The sequence below is a fragment of the Zalophus californianus genome, chromosome 9 (genome assembly GCF_009762305.2).
Source record: "Zalophus californianus isolate mZalCal1 chromosome 9, mZalCal1.pri.v2, whole genome shotgun sequence".
NCBI classification, from domain to species: Eukaryota; Metazoa; Chordata; class Mammalia; order Carnivora; family Otariidae; genus Zalophus; species Zalophus californianus.
Genome location: NC_045603.1, coordinates 18,641,591 through 18,651,823, shown reverse-complemented (window position 1 = coordinate 18,651,823; position 10,233 = coordinate 18,641,591).

Genomic DNA, 10,233 nt, shown 5'->3' with positions numbered 1-10,233 from the left:
CCTATAACTCTTCTTATGGGTAATCCCTTGTTCATTCTCCTTTCTCATTGCAGCTGATCTGGGAACCTGATTTATCATACATTGGTTCATCTGGGCATAGAAATTGGTACTTGTTTTTCCTGGGGTTTGTGAGTGTGTGTGTGTGTGTGCGTGTGTGTGTGTGTGTGTGTGCATGCATGCACACGCTGTAGGAAACCATATTTTCATATGTACCGAATAAATGAATCCTTCTCAAATTTTAACATTTGCTGCCTGAAAAATAAAACAGAAATACAGCTTTTTCAAATTTAATAAGCAGAAGTTTCCAGCTGTTATTCTTTCGATCGAGCCGAACACTGTATGCTCAATTTGAAATATAGTTTCCTTTAGTTTCCAGAGCCCTGACCAATATGCCAGAATTGAACTCTCTTTCCTCCTGATATCTTAACTACTTGGTTCTATCCACATATAGCACATTTTAGAGTTTTCTTTTGTGGGAAAAGAGACAAGTTTTGGAGGGCAAAAAAAACACTCTTTTTTTCCCATCTATAGTTAATTTAAAAGACATAGTAAATGCCTTGTCTAAGTTCAGTTGAATTTTAATCCTTAAATACCAGCTGTATTTTTATTGGCATATCCTATATCTCCATTCTCCTATGGCTGACCACTTGAAAAGAAGAAACTTATTTCTGGGGATAATTCATCTAGAAGCATTAGGGATAATAATTTTTTTGAAAATAAATTTTTGAAAATTGAAAATAATTTAATTGAAAAGATGAAAGAAAACAAGTTGATAGAATTAGGAAAAGGGGATATAATAGTTATCTTTTATGCCATAAAAGAATATCATGAATAACCATACATTAATAATTTTGAAACCTATATTAAACACATCAGTTTTTGGCAAAAATGTAAAAAGTCAATATTGACACAAGAAGAAACAGAAACCTTGAATGCACCAATCTATTAAAAATAATAAAATTATATGCAGAAGATCCTTTCTCTTCCTTCTAAAATAAAGCTCAGATACCTTTATGCCAAACTTTATTTTTTTTATTGAAGTATAGTTAACACACAATATTATATTAGTTTTAGGTGTACAACATAGAATTTGGTCATTATATACATTACAAAATGCTTACCATGGTAAGTGTAGTCACCATCTGTCACCATACTTTGCTGTACTTTTCATCCCTGTGACTTAGTTATTTTATATCTGGAAGTTTGTACCTCTCAATTCCCTCTTAAACTTTAAAAGAATGAGTAATCTTGATCTCAGGTAAATTGTTCTAGAGCACAGGAAAATAAGGAAAGCAGCCCAATTCATTTTATGAGGCTACGAGTTTATACCAAAACGCAGTAAGGACATAAGAAAACTTATAAACTAATTTAATTTCATAGAATAGATGTAAAAATCCCAAATAATATATTGGCTAGCTAAATCCAATAGAATGTTTAAAAATGTATTATGGTCAAGTAGCATTTTTTTCCAAAAAGCAAAATAGACATTTTTTAAATGTCATTTAATTCATGTTAATGAACTGAAGGAGAAAAATTACATGTTCACCTCAATAGATACTGGAAAAAATTTAATGAATGTCAATATCAACATAAGTTTTTTAAAAAGTTAAAACTACAAATAGGAAAGAACTTCCATAACCTGGTAACCAGCTACTTACCAACCAAAGACCTAAAGCAAACATTATACGTAATTAAAAAAAAAAAAAAAACTTTTCACGCTTTTCCTTTAATGTTAGGAAAAGACAAGCATGACTATTCTCTTCATTATTATTACTCATAGTGTTTTTGGAAGATCATAATACCCTTTCTAATTATTCCCTGTCCTCTCTACCAGGCTTGTTTCTAGAGAGCTGTTCCCTGGGATCCTCCCCTTAGCGGAGTGGACTTCCCCCTCCATTGCTACCAAGTTTGGCCAGGCCACATCCAACAAGAAGCTTGAAGAGTTACCACACGGGTCGGCCATTGCTCCTTTCCCTTTGCCATTAGAAGGCTATTTCTTTCTTTCTCTCTCTCTCTTTTTTTTTAAGATTTTATTTATTTATTTGATAGGAAAGAGCACAAGCAGGGCAGAGGACAAAGGAGAAGCAGACTCCCTGCCGAGCAGGGAGGCTGATGTCGGGCTCAATCCCAGGACCCTGAGATCATGACCTGAGCCAAAGGCAGACACTTAACTGACTGAGCCACCGGGAACCTCTAGAAGGTATTTCTGATAGGAGCTGCTGCTTCTGCTTGAGTCACTAAAGGAGACAGAGTTGCAGCCAACTGCAACCAACTTGCCACTGATGGGTAAATATGGTCAAGAGATAAATCTTGATTTTGTAAACCTCAAGATTTGGGAATGTGTCTTACCATGTCATAACCTAACTAAAGCTGACCAGTACAATCCTGAAGGAATGTTCCAACACGAAACATTTTCTAAATTAGATATAAGGACTGAAAGAGAAAAGGCAAAATTTTCATAATGATTTAAAATAAAAACCCAAGAAATGTAAAAAACTATTAAAACCAATAAAGTTCAAGGAGGTTGCTGGATACAAAATCGGCCAAAGCATTAATAACTTAGACCAGCAAAAACTTACAAACCATAGCCATCTCTCAGAGAGAGGACCGTAATTCCCTATCTCTTGTGTTTGGGCTGCCCATAGTGACTTCCTTTGAAAGAGGACCATACAAAAGGGGGATTAAAAAGAGTGACTTTACAGGGGAGGAACCTGACAAACACCACCTCAGCTGAGTGATCAAGGTTAACATCGACACTAAGTCATGATGGGACTTAACTTCTGTGGTCTTCTTTGCAAAACCCACAACCCCAGCCTAATCATGAGGAAAACATCATTCAAATCCTAACTGAAGGAATTTCTTTGAAATGCCTGACTAATTGGTTGATGTCATCAAAAATAAAGTCTAAGAAATTGTCACAGCCAGGAGAAACCCTAAGGAGGCATCACTGCTAAATGTAGTTGGTATCCTAGATAGAATCCCAGAAGAGAAAAATGGCACTGGGTAAAAACTAAGGGGATTTGAATAAAGTACAGATTTTAGCTAATAATGATATATTAATATCAATATATTAGTTGTATGAAATATGCCAGACTAATGTATGATGCCAACAATAAGGAAAACTGGGTGTGTCTGTACTATCTTCTCAACTTTTCTGGAAATCTATAACTATTCTAAAATATAAAGGTTATTTGAAAGATACCAATGGCAATAACAAACTTGCAAATGTAATAGAAAAGAGAATACTACTTGCAACAGCAACAAATTGTAATCTAGGACAGAGATTTTCCAGGTTTTAAATTTTAGGACCCTTTTACACACTGGACAATTATTGAGGACCCTAATATTAAGAATGATAAATTTAAATTATATTAAGAATTATAATAAAGTTATTATATATAACATAATATTATTAAATGAAAAATAGCTGTGTTTCCAAAAAATTAATGAGAATGGCATGGTTTTACATTTTTGGAACTCTCTAATGTTTGGCTAATTGTCATATCTGCTTCTGCATTCAATCTATTATATTGCATGTCATTTAGCTTCTGGAAAATGAGACTAAAAAAATATATAACTTCTTAATATAATTATGAAAATCATTTTGATCTTGCAGACTCCTTGAAAGGGTATCAGGGACCCCTAGGAGCTTCTGGACCATACTTGAGAACCACTGATAAATAAACACATCTGACCCTGAACAGAATAATTTTTAACTCTATTAAGGGACACAATAAAGACCTGAATAAGTTGGAAAATAAATCATTTTCATGGATAGGTTGACAACATTTTTTAAAGTAAATTTCTTTCTCAAAATTGCTCAAAGTATACAAAAAAAGTTGCAATCAAAATTCCTGCAAGATTTTTTTCTTGGGGGGAGGGGTGAGGGAATTTAACAAATTCATTCAAAAATGAAAATGTTAAAACATAAATAACAATTTTTTTAAATTTTATTTTATTATGTTATGTTAGTCACCGTACAATACATCATTAGTTTTTGATGTGGAGATCCACAATTCACTGTTTTCTTATAACACCCAGTGCTCCATGCAGTACGTGCCCTCCTTAATACCCATCACCGGGCTAACCCATCCCCCCACCCCCCTCCCCTCTAAAAACCTCAGTTTGTTTCTCAGAGTCCATAGTCTCTCGTGGTTCATCTCTCCCTCTGATTCACCCCCCTTCATTTTTCCCTTCCTTCTCCTAATGTCCTCCATGCTATTCCTTATGTTCTACAAATAAGTGAAACCATATAATAATTGACTTTCTCTGCTTGACTTCTTTCACTTAGCATAATCTCCTCCAGTCCCATCCATGTTGATGTAAAAGTTGGGTATTCATCCTTTCTGATGGCTGAGTAATATTCCATTGTATATATGGACCACATCTTCTTTATCCATTCATCTGTTGAAGGGCATCTCGGCTCTTTCCACAGTTTGGCAGTTGCAGACATTGCTGCTATGAACATTGGGGTGCATATGGCCCTTCTTTTCACTACATCTGTGTCTTTGGGGTAAATACCCAGGAGTGCAATTGCTGGGTCATAAGATAGCTCTATATTTAATTTTTTGAGGCACCTCCACACTGTTTTCCAAAGTGGCTGTACCAACTTGCATCCCCACCAACAGTGTAAGAGGGTACCCCTTTCTCCACAACCTCTCCAACATTTGTTGTTTCTTGCCCTGTCCATGTTTGCCATTCTAACTGGTGTAAGGTGGTATCTCAATGTGGTTTTGATTTGAATTTCCCTGATGGCTAATGATGATGAACATTTTTTCATGTGTCTGTTAGCCATTTGTATGTCTTCTTCAGAGAGGTGTCTGTTGATGTCTTCTGCCCATTTTTTGACTTACTTACTTGTTTTTTGGGTGTTGAGTTTGAGAAGTTCTTTATAGATCTTGGATACCAGCCCTTTATCTGTATTGTCATTTGCAAATGTCTTCTCCCATTCTGTGGGTTGCCTCTTTGTTTGGTTGACTGTTTCCTTTGCTGTGCAGAAGCTTTTTATCTTGATGAAGTCCCAAAAGTTCATTTTTGCTTTTGTTTCACTAGCTTTTGGAGATGTATCTTGAAAGAAGTTGCTGTGGCCGATGTCAGAGAGGTTATTGCCTATGTTCTCCTTTAGGATTTCGATGGATTCTTATCTCACATTGAGGTCTTTCATCCATTTTGAGTTTATCTTTGTGTATGGTGTTAGAGAATGGTCGAGTTTCATTCTTCTGCATGTGGCTGTCCAATTTTCCCAGCACCAGTTATTGAAGAGACTGTCTTTTTTCCATTGCATATTTTTTCCTGCTTTGTCGAAGATTATTTGACCATAGAGTTGAGGGTCCATATCTGGGCTCTCTATTCTGTTCCATTGATCTATGTGTCTGTAAACTAAGGGTAAATTATAGAAACATTGGCTGAACTGTTGCTATAGAGCAACTGTATTAAATTACAGTGTCAATCCCCCAGCCCTGACCTCCAAAGACAGAAAATTGAACAGTTGGAGCTTGAACTCTTTAGGGCAGTACCAGTGGGATGGTTAAGACGAAATGGTTTTCCAGTTTAGACATTTTTTTCCTTTGAAAAGGTCACCTAATATTAGAGAGAGGGCATCAGGACATGACTCTGATCTCCTCGGACTTCTGACTCAAACAAAGCTGTGAAGTCTAGTCACATCCCTCAGTTGAAGGCTTGGCTCCAACCAGTAGATGCTGGAGAGGCCCCACATAGCTTAAGCAAGCACTCCATCAACCATATGATCAGATGAAGGGGGAATTCTCACCAGAATTCTAAAAGGCTTGCACTGGATCAGCACTGTTCACTTTCAAGACCCTTCTTTAGCTGTGCCATGGATCCTTCCAAAATGTCCCCACCCTTTGGACACATGGGGAAAATGGTCTTTCTGGAAACCTGATTCCATTCCTCTTAAGATTTGGTATCAGCAAATGAGGAGATGGCTTTCCTCCTGACCACCAGGGCCAGCTCCCACTTTCAAGACTCCCCCTGGCTTTGATGAACATCACCACTTGCCCAAGAATTGACTTGAATTCAGTGTTACCTTTCACCAGAAGTCTTAAAATGTATCAACACTGCATCAACTAATTTATGTAACATACTTAAGGTCAGATTCATTGAAAAACCAAATATATTTCTATGCAAGGTCACTTTTCAAGAGCAAACCACTGCTTTTAATTACACTAATAAGGCTCATAACTATAATTGTTGTCTTTTATATTTACTAGGAAAGAAAAGAAAGTTAGGCCAAACCATTTTCATTTTACTTTTCATTTTTACAGATTTGAGTTTGAAAGCCATCAGGTCAAGTGCTGATTATCCCATATCACCCAGACATCCATGTGGGCCATCTATGCTATTTCTTAGTTCTATGTGCTATTATTTGGTTTTATCCACATTTAAAGAGAAAGGTAATGTCTTCTCTCTCCACCAGTCTGTTTCTGGTGCCTATCACCTCCCTTGACATGTAGTAGCTGCTCAGTAAATGTTTTGTTAATGACAGAATGAATGAACGAGCTTGTGAAAGTTTGTCTTCTTCCAGGTCCAGAAAACCAAGATGGAGAGAGAATAAGTAACTTGCAAGTATTTTGAAAGGCAATACATATTTCATTAAAAGTCCATCTTAATTATTAGGAGGGGAAAAAGGTTAGCCTGAAAACTTTGTGCCAGCTTCATCTAAGAGACCATTTAGGTAAATTTGGGGATAAGGAGAGCTTTTGAGTGACAGAGTATCATCAAAGACTTGTGACAGACTTTATGAATCTCTCCTGAGTCTTGACACCTGCGTGTTCCTAATCAAAACTGTCCCCCGAGAACATTAAATGACATGGCAAGGGCTTCTCACATTTCCAAAATTTCAAAACTGCTATAGATATAAACAACTATTTGGAGTTTTTATTTTTTATTCCATCGTGCCTGTTTGGAAACATAAGGATACAGAAGATTTTGTTCACAAGCATTGTCCCTTGACCATGACCTTATATTGGCTTGAGATAAATATGAAAAAAAGGGGGGTAGAGTGAACTGGACATGAAAAATAAAGCATTCATTCAGTAAGCATTCCACTGGCTTTCTGGAGATCCACCTGCTACCTAGAGGTACAAGGAGTGACTGATGGTCCCAGACCACAGGTGGCTCAGGGCCTTATGGGGAATAAAGACATCACCACAGAGTCACTAACAGTCTGATTTGGATCTGGTGCATGAGCTCTCTCAACCTGTTTCCTCACCTGCAAAATTTAGGGAAGTGACAGTACCTACCTCTTAGAATTGCTGTGAGATTAAATAAGGTATAAAAGGCTTAGCACTGCCTGGCACATAATCATTTATATCATTTGGAAAGCTTTTACTTACAAGGGGCAGAAAACCTGGATTAAATCATGTAAATGTTCGTGAGTCTGTTGACAAGAAGTCTGTAAGTGGGCTGTCCATTGACTGTTTATCAATAACAGAGATATTATCTAGCATCTCTGGAACTCTCTTGACCTGCCTTCCCTGTGTAAAAATAGCTGCCGCTGCTCTGAACTGGGACTTCTCATGTGCCTCTCCTTTAGCAATGATGAGTAGGTCTTTCTTGAGAAGCCCAACAGATTTCTTTGATGCTTCACTGGCCAGAAGTATGTATAAAATGCTTAGCATAGTCTAGCACATACTAAGTAATCAATACACTTTAGCTATCATCATCATCATCATCATCAGTATTATTTTTTTAAGATTTATTTATTTGGGGCACCTGGGTGGCTCAGCTGGTTAAGCGTCTGCCTTTGGCTCAGGTCATGATCTCCAGGTCCTGGGATCAAGCCCCATGTTGGGCTCACTGCTTTGTGGGTAATCGGATTCTCTCTCTCCCATTGCCCCCCCCCCACCTGCTCATTCTCTCTCTCTCTTTCTCTCTCTCTCAGATAAATAAACAAAAGACTTATTTATTTATCCGAGAGAGAGAACAAGAGTGGGGGTAGGGGCAGAGGGACAAGCCATCTCCCCACTGAGTGTGGAGTCCGACTCGGGGTTCAATACTGGCACCCTGAGATCATGACCTGAGCCAAAACCAAGAGTCGGACACTTAACCAACTGAGTCACCCAAGTGGCCCCATCATCACCATCAGTATTATTATTTCTATTACTTTGTAGTAAAGAGGCAAAACATATGTAGTTTCTTCTTATAATTGAGACATCTCTCAGCTTTTAGATCTGTTTGTCCCTCTTTTCTAAGGTCTGACATAAAGAGAAAAAAGAATGGATCATAGAGCATGGGAGTGAATTGGAGTAAGTTAAAGTATTCTATGGGATAGCAAAAAGGAAGGACAGTGTTGAAAGTAGGTAAACTAAGATGTGATAGGTACAGTAGAGGGAGGTTGGCAAAGTTGGAGAAAGCACAGAATCATAGACCAGCAGCTCTGAAAGTTCTTCTCATTATCCAAATGAGGAAACTAGGGCCCAGTGAAATAATTTATTCGAGGTAATACAGAACTTAAATTAGAAATCAGGTCTCCTGATGTTTATGCTTAAAAAAAATGTTACAAAAATGCACTTCAAGGGTAATAGAGAAAAAATACCTAAAATAGACTCAAATTATTTGTGGAATGGATTGCTGTCAACCTGACATATTTTTATCCCTCTACCCTGGCATAAAAGTTGTTACTAAATAAAAGCTTTCTGATTGTTGACAACAGAGAATTCCAAAATTTCTTTGGTTAGTTGAACGGCACAAAAGCCCAGTGAACATAACTTGCTTGCAAAAGACTTCCGAATCAAAAGCCAAACTTCTGATTCCTTGCTCTCTAATAATTTAGTATTCAAATAGATGATCTGGGTTCAAATCATGGCTTGTTTTCCCTTAAAAATGACCAGTTTCTTTGTCCCTCTGGAAATAGAAACACCCACTCAAATCATGTCCGTCGACTGAGAATGGATAAAGAAGAGGTGGTATATACATACAATGGAATATTAGCCATCAAAAAGAATGAAATCTTGCCATTTGCAATGACATGGATGGAACTAGAGGTATTATGCTAAGCAAAATAAATCAGTCAGAGAAAGACAAATATATGATTTCACTCATATGTGGAATTTAAGAAACAGAACAGAAGCACATAGGGGAAGGGAAGGAAAAACAAAATAAGATGAAAACAGAGAGGGAGACAAACCATAAGAGACTCTTACTTGTAGGAAACAAACTGAGGGTTGCTGTAGGGGAGGTAGTTGGGGGGATGGCGTAGCTGGGTGATGAGCATTAAGGAGGGCAAGTAATGTAATGAGCATTGGGTGTTACAGGCAACTGAAGAATCACTAAACTCTACCTCTGAAACTAACAAAACGCTGTATGTTAATTGATTTTAAATTTAAAAAATCAATAATCCAATTATATCTAATAGTTTATATTTGACTTTGTTTTGTGATTCAGCAATTTGTCCATGGACTGGGTACATATGAGATAGATAGGAAGTAAATGATATGTCAAATGCTAGCTCAGCATAAATAATGTAACTATCTGGTCACCTTTTGGATTCTAAAAAGATGAGATAAACTTGAATATCAGAGAGAGACGAAACACAGTGGCACATCAAAGACAACGGCAACCAGCACTAAATCCTTAGTAACAATAATAATAGCTAATACATAATCAATACCTTCCACACGTCAAATGCTAAGACTTTGGCATGTGTTGTCTGCTGCACTGAATCCTCACGACGACGACCCTGTGAGGTAAGGACAGCTATTGCCCACCCCACCTGGTAGATGAGGGAAACTGAGGTCCGGAGAGCATCGCCCAAGTGGAAAAATGATAGGCCAGGGTTTGAACATATTCAGTTGTATATGATAGACACCAGACTTCAGTGCCTTAACCAAATGAGTTTAATCTTTCTTACGTAAGATGAAAAAGGTAGAGAATTCAGGGCTCATCCCTCAGCTCAGTTGCCTTCTAGCTCCCGGCCGTACCATCCTTAGCCTGTGGCTGTTGTCCTGAGGGTCAGAAGATGGCTGCTCCCTCTCCGGGTATTGGATGTGTCATAAAGCAGGAAGGAGAAAAGTAAGGGACAAAGGACAGACCAGCTGTGTTCCTTGTATCAGGAAAATGGTAGCTTTTTCAGTAGAATTCTGCTTATAACTTGTTGACCAGAACAGGTTAACACCATGACTCTAGCTACCAGGAAGTATGGAGATGAGAGTATTTTTTAACCTAGCATATTGTTGCCTTAAATAAAACCAGGGTTCGGTTACTAAGAAGCAG